This window comes from Cebus imitator, unplaced genomic scaffold (assembly GCF_001604975.1).
Source record: "Cebus imitator isolate Cc_AM_T3 unplaced genomic scaffold, Cebus_imitator-1.0 Scaffold7, whole genome shotgun sequence".
NCBI lineage: Eukaryota > Metazoa > Chordata > Mammalia > Primates > Cebidae > Cebus > Cebus imitator.
The window spans coordinates 7,665,835-7,675,983 of record NW_016107322.1 but is presented as its reverse complement, the minus strand read 5'-3'; positions in this window follow the sequence as shown (position 1 = coordinate 7,675,983).

The window sequence follows — 10,149 nt, the reverse complement described above, 5'->3', positions numbered from 1 at the left end:
GAGAATTTTCTAATTAAAATTTGAGTCAGAAATATGGCTTATATTTTTACGTACAGCAAGCTCTAAGGCTTCTTGGAAAGGATTAAACTCCCTGATTTTTTCATTTGGATCCACTAATACATGAAGAGAACGATTCTCTGATACCAGTCACAAGATTGAAATTTGTAGAATTAAAAGTTGAAATCCAGCTGGGTACAGTGGCTCATGCCTGTAACCCCAGCACTTTGGGAGGCTGAGGTGGGTGGATCACCTGAGGTCAGGAGTTTAAGACCAGCCTGACCAACATGGTGAAACCCTGTCTTTAAAAAAAAAAAAAAAAAAAAAGTTGAGATCCTATTCTACTTTTTTCCAGAAAAGCTTAACGTGTATTGAAATATCATGCTGGTCATATATCTGACAGCAATGAGGAATTTAATTATTATATACTTTAGCTTTCTAGCCCTTTCCCTGCCCACCAGAAATGTTTCTTTTGAATCCAATTTGTTCCTCAGAGTTTAAGAATGTTAAGGCATGTAAAAGGGTTTCTTAATTTTTTTGTCAAGCTATTGCAAATGTTTACTTTACCTGTTTGAATATATAGTTATTATTACACTGTCATACCAGAAAAAAATATATGCATAGTGCATTTTACATGTACAGAGACTTCAAAAAGACTTAATCTGTATAAACTGACGAGTTTAGAATATCAAAGTCAACACTATGAGAAATAAAGTTATCCTCTATCTGGCCTATCTCCTTGCAAATAGAAAAACGATAAATTCTGTACTATTATGAACTATGTGAGCTGGAAAATTTATCAAATGCTTTGTATAAAATGGCATTTCAAATTCCAGGTATGAACTATAACAAAACACTTTCTAGATCTAGTTTGATTGCAGAGTGCATTCTTACTTATTTATATATTCTCTGCAATTTCTGGTTCAAGATATTTTACAATTCTAAAGGAGAAACAAAATAGGATAATAATTACAAAACAAAACAAAAAGGAATTGGGGGAGATAATTGAGCAACTTATTCTCAACAACTAGCTTTTTAACAAACAGAAAAACGCACTAAAAATACTGCCTAGTTGTTTAAAGTGGGCTGAGATCTGACTGTATGCCCTAAGTGAGTGTCATAAAGAAAAACTTCTCTTTGAGGGAGCACAGTGGTTAAATTTAAAAGATTGATTGTTTCACCTCAGGGAGACTTTCAGTAACTTTTTATAAAATGTATACATTTAATGGAAGGCATGCTATGCTTCTTATAAGAATTTGTTCCAAGTCACTCTGTATAATTAATGGCTTGTCTACATATTTTTTCAATAAAACTGTTCGTGCAGAATTTTAAGTAGGCATTTTCAATACCAGAATGAATGTATCTTTGTGAAGATATCATTTATCTACCAAAACATCCAAAGCATAATGAGGAGATTTTGATACCCTGCAGATTTAGAACTGAGTTGGAAAACCAAGCTTCAAGATACTGTCTTGTCAGTACAAGGCAAATAAATTCATCACTGTAACTTGAGATTTAAATTCACAAACTTACCAGCAATAAAATCTAAGTAATTTTATTATAAGTTTTTTGATGGCAGATTATATGGGGTAGAGAACTTACTTTCTAATCAAGCAATTGATACATATAAACCTGAAACAGAGAGTTTTGCCTTTTAATTAGATACACTGGTAAGCAAAGAATAGTTGAAGCAGCAATTGAGAATTATCCTTTTCTCTTGTTAATGTTCTTACAAGGACAGTTTTAGAATTGTTTTTTCATAACAATAGAAGAGAAAATTTCACTTACTTAATTTAACTTTTGTTAATGTACTTACTACAAAAGGAAAGTTTGCTTTTCAAATATATATGTAAGTGGCAAGTAAAAGTTGTTCTTAAATCACATCATCTGATAGAAATAACATGGGATTAAAGAGTTCTGAAGAAGTTCAGGAAATGCCATTCCTAAATATATTGCTTTGGTATACTGATTACATCGAACTGAAAATATGTGAAAAACAACAATGTGGGACATGCTTTCTTTGAACTCCCTTTACCTTTCTAAAGAAATGTCCTCCGAAAGGAACTTTCAATAACACAATGGATGTATCTTTGCTAAGATATCATTTATCTACCATAACATCCAAAGCATAATGAGGAAATTTTGATACACTGTAGATTTAGAACTGAGTTGGAAAACAAAGCTTAAGATACTGCCTTATCAGAGCAAAGATATCCATATCCTTCCTAGGAGTTTCATCAACCAGGGAAAAATAACTTCTTATATCACAGGAGAGAACACTAGGAGTCCATATCACATCCAGACAGACTGTCACAAACTATCACATCTTCTGCTAAGGGTCTGATCATCCTTCTGAAAGTCATTTGCTCTCCCCTAAGTTTCCTACATTGTCCCTCCTGCCTTCCCTATAAGATCCTAAATCTCACTGGGTTTATTTGTCGTTGGTGTTTGTTTTGTTTTGTTTTTGCATCCACTTTTCTTTCCTGTGATCCCCTGTGCATGTAATAAATGTGTATGCCTTTCATTCTTTTGATATGCCTGTTATCCATTTATTTCATAGAGTCAGTTATCATACCCTCAGAGGATAGAAGGAAAGTTTTCCCAGTCCTACAGTTCGAAAAGAAGCTGGCTAGTAATTGAAAATGCAAAAGTTATATAAACCTTGAGATGAAGTTTGCTTCTTATACAGTGTGTTCAGAAGGAAGAAGTGTGTTGCAGAGCAAGGGACATTTCCCTGGTCTTAGTTCCTAAGTTTCTCTGAGAAGAAGCGGTTACTACTGCAGCAGTCAAACACCTGTCTCCCAAACTATAAAAGCCAAAGTGTTGAGATTAAATGATTCATAGTCATCTGTGAAACATAAAGTCTGAACTCTTTAAATTACAAACACACATAGAAAGGGGATTCTTATACAGGGATCCATGAGTGGAACTGCAAAGTTTTGTCAAAATCTGTACATACGTTCTCTCATTAAGAGTTATAGATTTCACTATATGTTCAAAGATGTCTGGAGCTAATAAAGATTAATAACCATTTCAGTTTTGTGCTGACGCCGTCTTATCCTGGCCTGTATCAGTTTTGGAGAGCTGATTATTAAATTTTCAAAAATGTTATGAGCTGGTCATCAAATTGCTAGTAGCTTGAAATTGGCCAGGGTTGGGAATATTTACAACATAGAAATGGGCAAGTTCTATAGATCATGGCCCTTCTCCCACCGACACATCCCTCCTGCCCGTAGCACACCACTGGTTAATCTTCCTTTTCATGAGAGAACAAGATGTTTCGTATGAATAAATGTAAATTATACACTTGTTTTATACTTTTCCATATCTTAGGCTTAATAATGTTTTAATTGTATAATGTATAACTGAATACATTAACATTTAGGTGTTAGTAAACTAATAACAACAAATGTTCATTAATTATTTCTCTTGAGTATAGGAATACAAATTTTGTGCCCATCATTGTATAGAATGCTTCTTAAAATGTCATTTTATCCCCCAGAAATTTAATGTTTTTTCAAGAATTTATACATAAAATTTTAACTTATCGGCAGATATGTCACTAAAAGTATGGATTTTTTTAATTATAAAAAAAAACTATTCTACTCACCAAACTGCTGAGACATTTTACTTTCTGGTATTTTGAAATGAAAACAAAACACAAGAATGTGACGATGAAGCAAGTGAGAATTAAAAGGGTACAGACTTTTGCAAGTATCATGAGCTAAAAATAAAATGAAAAAGTTTGAAGCCTTAAAAACAAATCTGTAAAGGAACCAAAAGCCTGGGCAGATATAATCACAGTAAATTATGAAATGTTAAAAAAACGAGGAGGTGACAAACAATAAAGTGAAAATCTCTGATAAAGCCAAAAATATTTGGATGGCAGTCAAAAAAAAAAATGGAAGGAAAAAATGAAACTCATAACAAGGCAGAACTATGGAAATGCATTCCCTGAGGAAATATAATAGCATCGTGAATTACTAGAGGTGGATCAGCAATGCTGGGCAACTAAACCTGCTAACATAATTAAAAGGATGGAGAAATTCTGTAGCTGAAGACAAAAAGTCTGAAATATCTTATGATATAGTCAAATGAACCTCATTTCTACTATACACACTTATTTTTCAAGAGTTGATAATACAATGTAAAAATTAGGTGCGCAAAGTTCAAACTTTCCGTTTGTCGACCAATCCATTTCCATTAAATATTTTCCAGCAATTATACTATAGCAGCACCAGAACAGAGTAGACATTCTGAGCTTCCACTTTACAAAAGCTACATATAAACTAGATACTTTTTAAGATTATAACCAAAGCCAGAGCTTGTGAGCTATTTCAATAAACTGGAAATTATTCTTTAAGAATAGATCACATATATATTGATCTCTTCGAGATTCTTATTCTGAGATTCAGTTCAGAATATGGGTTCTGACCAGATTTGCCATTATAAAATGAAATAAAACCAAAACCCTCAGTCAATATCTGCAGCAGTGTTATTGTTGGGGAGCATGCACATTTGTTTCAACTTATTTGTACATACAGAGTTGTTTAGCTTAATATTTAAATTGAAAATTTAGTATTTTCAGAATGTTTTAGATACTTTGATGAATAAATTTTGTGTTATTAACAAACTACTATTAAAAAACTTGTAAGTTATGTATTTCTGAACACATGGACAGATGTGGTTGACAAAAGTTATATTCACACAATCATCAGTTGTTCTTGCACAGAACTGACATTTTGTCAAAAAGTTAAAATGTTTGAAATGTATTTCCTATGTCCTCAACTTTCCATTTTGAGCCTTTTTTTTCCTGAGTGGTTATAAAATATTCCTGTTCCCTAACTTCAGGGATCTGGTTAAGTTTTGGATTTTCTCCTGTCCTCCCAAGTCATATGGATTGTTAATGATCTGACAGAAGACAACTGCCAAAGATAAATAAAATATGTCTTAAATTATAATTCTTTAAGATAATGTTCATATTAATCCTTTTTCTCTAATTGCTGAATAAAGAATAATTGTTCCTTGACCCTTAAAATCCCCAAACTTAATCAGCTCACTGGAGTGAATCAATGGATATTGGTCCAGATGAGAATGCTTGAGGTCTACTTTAAGGGGCTTATAATAGTAAAAATGTTCTTTTCTTCCATAAGAAGCTTCATCCTGGATCTTTTCATCATTGTTTTTCTTCTAAGCTCTCCTTCTCCACATACACTGATTTGGAAGCCTACTTCCAGTGATGGACTATATGGGTTTGATTCTAAGCTATGCTATAAAGAGAAAGTAGCTCTAACTCTATTCTCATTTTCTTCATCTGCAATATAGAAATCATCAACAGAGAATATACAGATAGGGGCCAGTTAGTTCACAGATAATAATAGGTGAGAAAGCAGAGTATATGGGTGTAGACATGGGAAAATAAGTATAAATTGTTTCAGGAGTCTATAGAAGTTGTCTTTTTGGTGATTTAGTATTCTCAGGAAGCAGAAACAAAAGAGAATGAGGATTTCTGGGGAAGTGTTAGAGGTTTAAGAGACAGGATAAGACACAAAACTAGATAAAGTAGAGTGAATAGATTGGAACATACGTAGTATGATTGATTGATAGGTGGCACTGAAATTCTCAGTTATAAATTTCAAGTAGGATATTTTTCAATTTTCTCCATATAGCTAGTCGCTCAAATATATGTGGGGATTTTGTGGAAATTTGGATCCAACTAGGGTTATTTTCCTGGTTAGATTCAGCAAAGTGAAAGAAACAAGAAAGTTGAAGTTTCCTGGGAATGGTTGGCCATGGAATTTAGGCAGGAGAACAGGCAAAATTACACCAAGGAGGTAAGGGTCACTGTGAATATAATAAAATAGTAGTTTGGAGGTCTCAGAGAGATTGAAAGATTTTATTTCAAGATATGATAGAGAATGATTAAAGGAGAAGCTCAGAGAATGGGATGAATGAAACTGTGACTACAGAGAAGTTGCCATTATAAGAAATGACAGTGCTTCGCTCAGTCATTCTGGAAATGTGGTCACTGTGTTAGCAGCATCAGCATCACCTGGGAACTTACTAGAACTGCATATTCTCAGGCTTCACCCCTAGAACTACCAAATCTGAAATTCCAAGAGTAGGACTCAGCAATCTCTTATTTTAACACAACTGTAGGCAATTTTGAGGCACACAGTTGTTAGCACCACTGGTCTAGGTTATGACCTATTTGGTCTTCCTCCCCAGTTCATGGTACACAGCTCCTAAAACTCTTGTAATCTCCTGAATGATAGGGATGAGAGGGCCTTCCTTTACTAGTCATAAGTGCCTTTTCGATATACCTGAGTTTATGCTATTGACGTGACTATTGTCTGAAGACCTGTAGGTAGTTTCATGATAGGTACTGGAAACCAGAAAGATAAAGGCATAACTAGACTGTTGGAACTGTCACACCTCTCCTCCATCACTGGAGAGGAGGGGAGGGGAGGGAAGGGGACAGGAAGGGAAGGGATAGGAGGGGAGGGGAGGAAGGGGGAGGTACTAGAGATTGAGACTATTACCAATGGTCAATGACGTAATCCATCCTGCATGTATAATAAAACCTCCATAAAATCCTCTCCATGATGGGGTTTGGAGAGCTTCTGGGTGGATGAACACATTGAGGTGTTGGGAGGGTGTTACACCCAGAGGAGCCATGGCAGCTCTGTGCCACTTTTCATCATACCTTGCCCTATGTGCCTCTTCCATTTGACTGTTCCTGATTTATATCAGAGAGTAAATATAAGCAAAGTGCTTTCTTGGGTTCTGTGAGCCATTCTAGCAAATTATAGGACCTGGGGAAGCAATCCATGGAATTTCTAATTTATAGCCAGTTGGTCAGAAGTATGAGAGGCCCATGACTGGTTTCTAATGGGGGAGGCAGTCTTGTGGGACTGAACCTTGAACTTGTGGAATCGGATGCTATCTCCAGATAGATAGTCTCAGGATTGAATTGAATTGTAGGACACCAATTGGTGACCCGAGAGTTGGAGAATTGGTTGGGGTGAGACTAAATCCACAAATTTGATCTCAGAAGATTGAGTAAAAACAATAATGTTGGAAAACATTACCATTAGATCGGAGGTATTCATAGAATTGAGAGATCAAGATGACAAAGAGTCATCTATGATTACAAATTGTTGACATAAACTAGAATTAAGGCAATAGTATGTCAAAGAGAGTTACATTGAGCCAGGGATAAAAACTGTCAATCAGTTGGTTGATTAGAATTTAGAAAATGCTATTTTTTTTTAAATTACTTAAAATTATCTCCATTTTGATTTTTAATTTATAACTAAAAAATTGCTATTTTATCTATTTCCCATAAATGGAAAATGAAAAGCGATAGCAAAATGCTTTGACAGAAAATCTGTCCTTTTTATTACCAAGAGGAAGAATGGCCAACTACCTTAAGCACAAAGTTAGAAAAATTTTTATAATTTTTTAATCTACCATATTATATAATATTGAACAAGCTAAATTGTTACTAGACTGCCCAGGGAATAGAGTCCTCTAAAATAATTTCCTTACTATTTAGATAAGATTTCATTGTTGAAAATCTTAAGGTTTTTAATGATTCTGTTTTCAAAGCCTGATATTAATGATTCATGAAACTCATTAAATGCAGTTGTGCATCTGATTTGAAATCATGAGGGAGATTTTTGGTCAGATATGCATAGCAAATCTATGTCACTAGACATATGTCCCTGCTACCTATGTCACAACCTTTATGTCTACTCTTGCATTGAGCTTTTGTTACATGTTTTATTTTTGAAATTTAAGAATAATTCATTTATCTGATGGAAAATTGTGTTTCCCTTTTTAAAATAAAGCCCAGTTTATCTTTTTTACTTTTCACAGAACATGAAAGGATGTGAATTTAGAATCAGACAAACCTGAGTTCCACCATGCTTTCTTCCTCTTACAAGCCAAGGAATCTACAGTGGGTTAGTGAATATTGCAAAGCCGCTGGCCCCACCTTCTTAAGATGGAAAAAATAATACTAATTGGAAGAATGATTGTGATTATGAGAAGAAATTGTATTAATAAAGTTTCTGGAACACAGAAAGTTCTAACCTATGCTAGTTCTTTTCTTTCATTATTCAAAATCTAAATAGGAGCCAGTTGGTAATTCCAAGACAGTAGTATGAAGACAAACAAAAAGTTTGTTAACTGACCTTCAACCATTGAGACCTTACCTTATAGGAAGCAAAATTAACAAATATTTTATCATTCTACAACTATACACACTCTGAGACAGAGAGACAGTACTCTGTGCACACATAGGGAAGGAAGAAGAATATGAGAGAATGGTTTTATTATCAGGCACTCTCTTTTTATGAGCAATAACATTTTTTAGAAATTCAGGGCATACAGAATAGACCTTAAATTGACTCAGTGCTGAGAAATTTTTATAAGGGTGCTTTATTTCTTCTATAGTAAATCCAGGAACCAATAAAATCCTTTGATAATTCACTCATTACCTTCTTCCTAAACTATTTATATTATAAACTTTGTCAAGATGCTATGCTTTTGCATTAATAATTCTCATGTATCTCATTTGTGAATACATGAAAAATAGTTGTATAATAAGGTAAATGTAATTTTGAAACATCTTAAAAAAACAGCTGCATAATTTAACAAATGTTGATAGCTTTTCATCCTTAGTGTAAAAGCGTAAATATCCTGAATATGATTGAAGGTGAAATGATCTCTTTATGGAACCGGATTTCTCACCATGAGTTATTCTATCTTCACAAAAAGTGTAGTAGGTTATACAATGGTTAAAAAAAATCACTTTAAAGTAAGAATAAAGATATAGCTTATTAACACCTCATTTTGTGGATGAGACCTGAAAAATTAAATCTTTCTTCTAGAGACAAGTTGGGATTAGTTGTGCATATAGAGTATGAATAGTGTCCATATTTTACTCTTACTAAACAGAAACATGTAATTTCCACTTCAAAACCCTATTATAAATTAGCTGTGTCATTTGGAAGTGCTAAAATTAACTCATTAATGATCAAATAGGATTTTGGCTCTTTGTAATGAGATGTTCCTTTAAACCAAAGTTGAAAGATGAAGACAGATTTTGGGATCTTTAATTCTTAAAAAAATCAGTAGTTCTATTTAGGGCCATATTTGCAAAATACTACTTCTACTCAAGCTATTTTTATTGACAGGACAATTCACAAAGGTTGACCACAAAAATATTTGTACCTAGCAGAAATAATTATAGTTACCTACAATTGTATAGGAATATATTAAACATGTGAATTAATTTTCAAGAACAAGAAATGTTATACCAGGCATTTTTGTAACTAGTGCTATACTTAGGTGCCACATTTGTGGCAATTAAAAAACATTAATGGCTTGGACACATAGTTAAGGTATCAAAGGAAAAATATGCAAAGGCATGATTATTTTATAAACGTGCCACATTTGTGAATTGATGTACAAAACCTCTAAGTTTAAAATTGTCTTTTTATTTATTTTTTTTAAGATGGAGTTTTACTCTTGTCGCCCAGGCTGGAGTGCAATGGCATGATCTCAGCTCACCGCAATCTCTGCTTCCCAGGTTCAAGGGATTCTCCTGCCTCAGCCTCTCAAGTAGCTGGGATTACAGGAGCCCACAATGACATCTGGCTAATGTTGTATTTTTAGTAGAGAGGGGGTTTCCTCCATGTTGGTCAGGCTGGTCTTGAACTCCCGACCTCAGGTGATCCACCCACCGCAGCCTCCCAAAGTGCTGGGATTACAGGCATGAGCCACTGTGCCCGGCCTAAAATTGTCTTTTTAAAAAAGAAATCAAAATAGACAAGTGGGCAATGAGTTATGGGTACTATTCTAGGGTACACTGAAAACCTAGTAACAAGAAGACTTTTGGTACAAAAAATTCAAATTAGCCTCATACCTCCATTAAGCCCATGATTTTTGCCAATTTTTACTCACAAGGCTGGAGTTAGGATAGAATTATATGGAATTCCATATGTATCTAAACCATAGATTTACCAATTATCACTTAAACACAACTTGGAGGACACTATCCAGAATTTGTAGGGCTTGGCCTGATTCTGGAGAAACATCTGCTGAAATAAGCAGTTGGATTTAAATTCAGTCTTAAACCTCTTA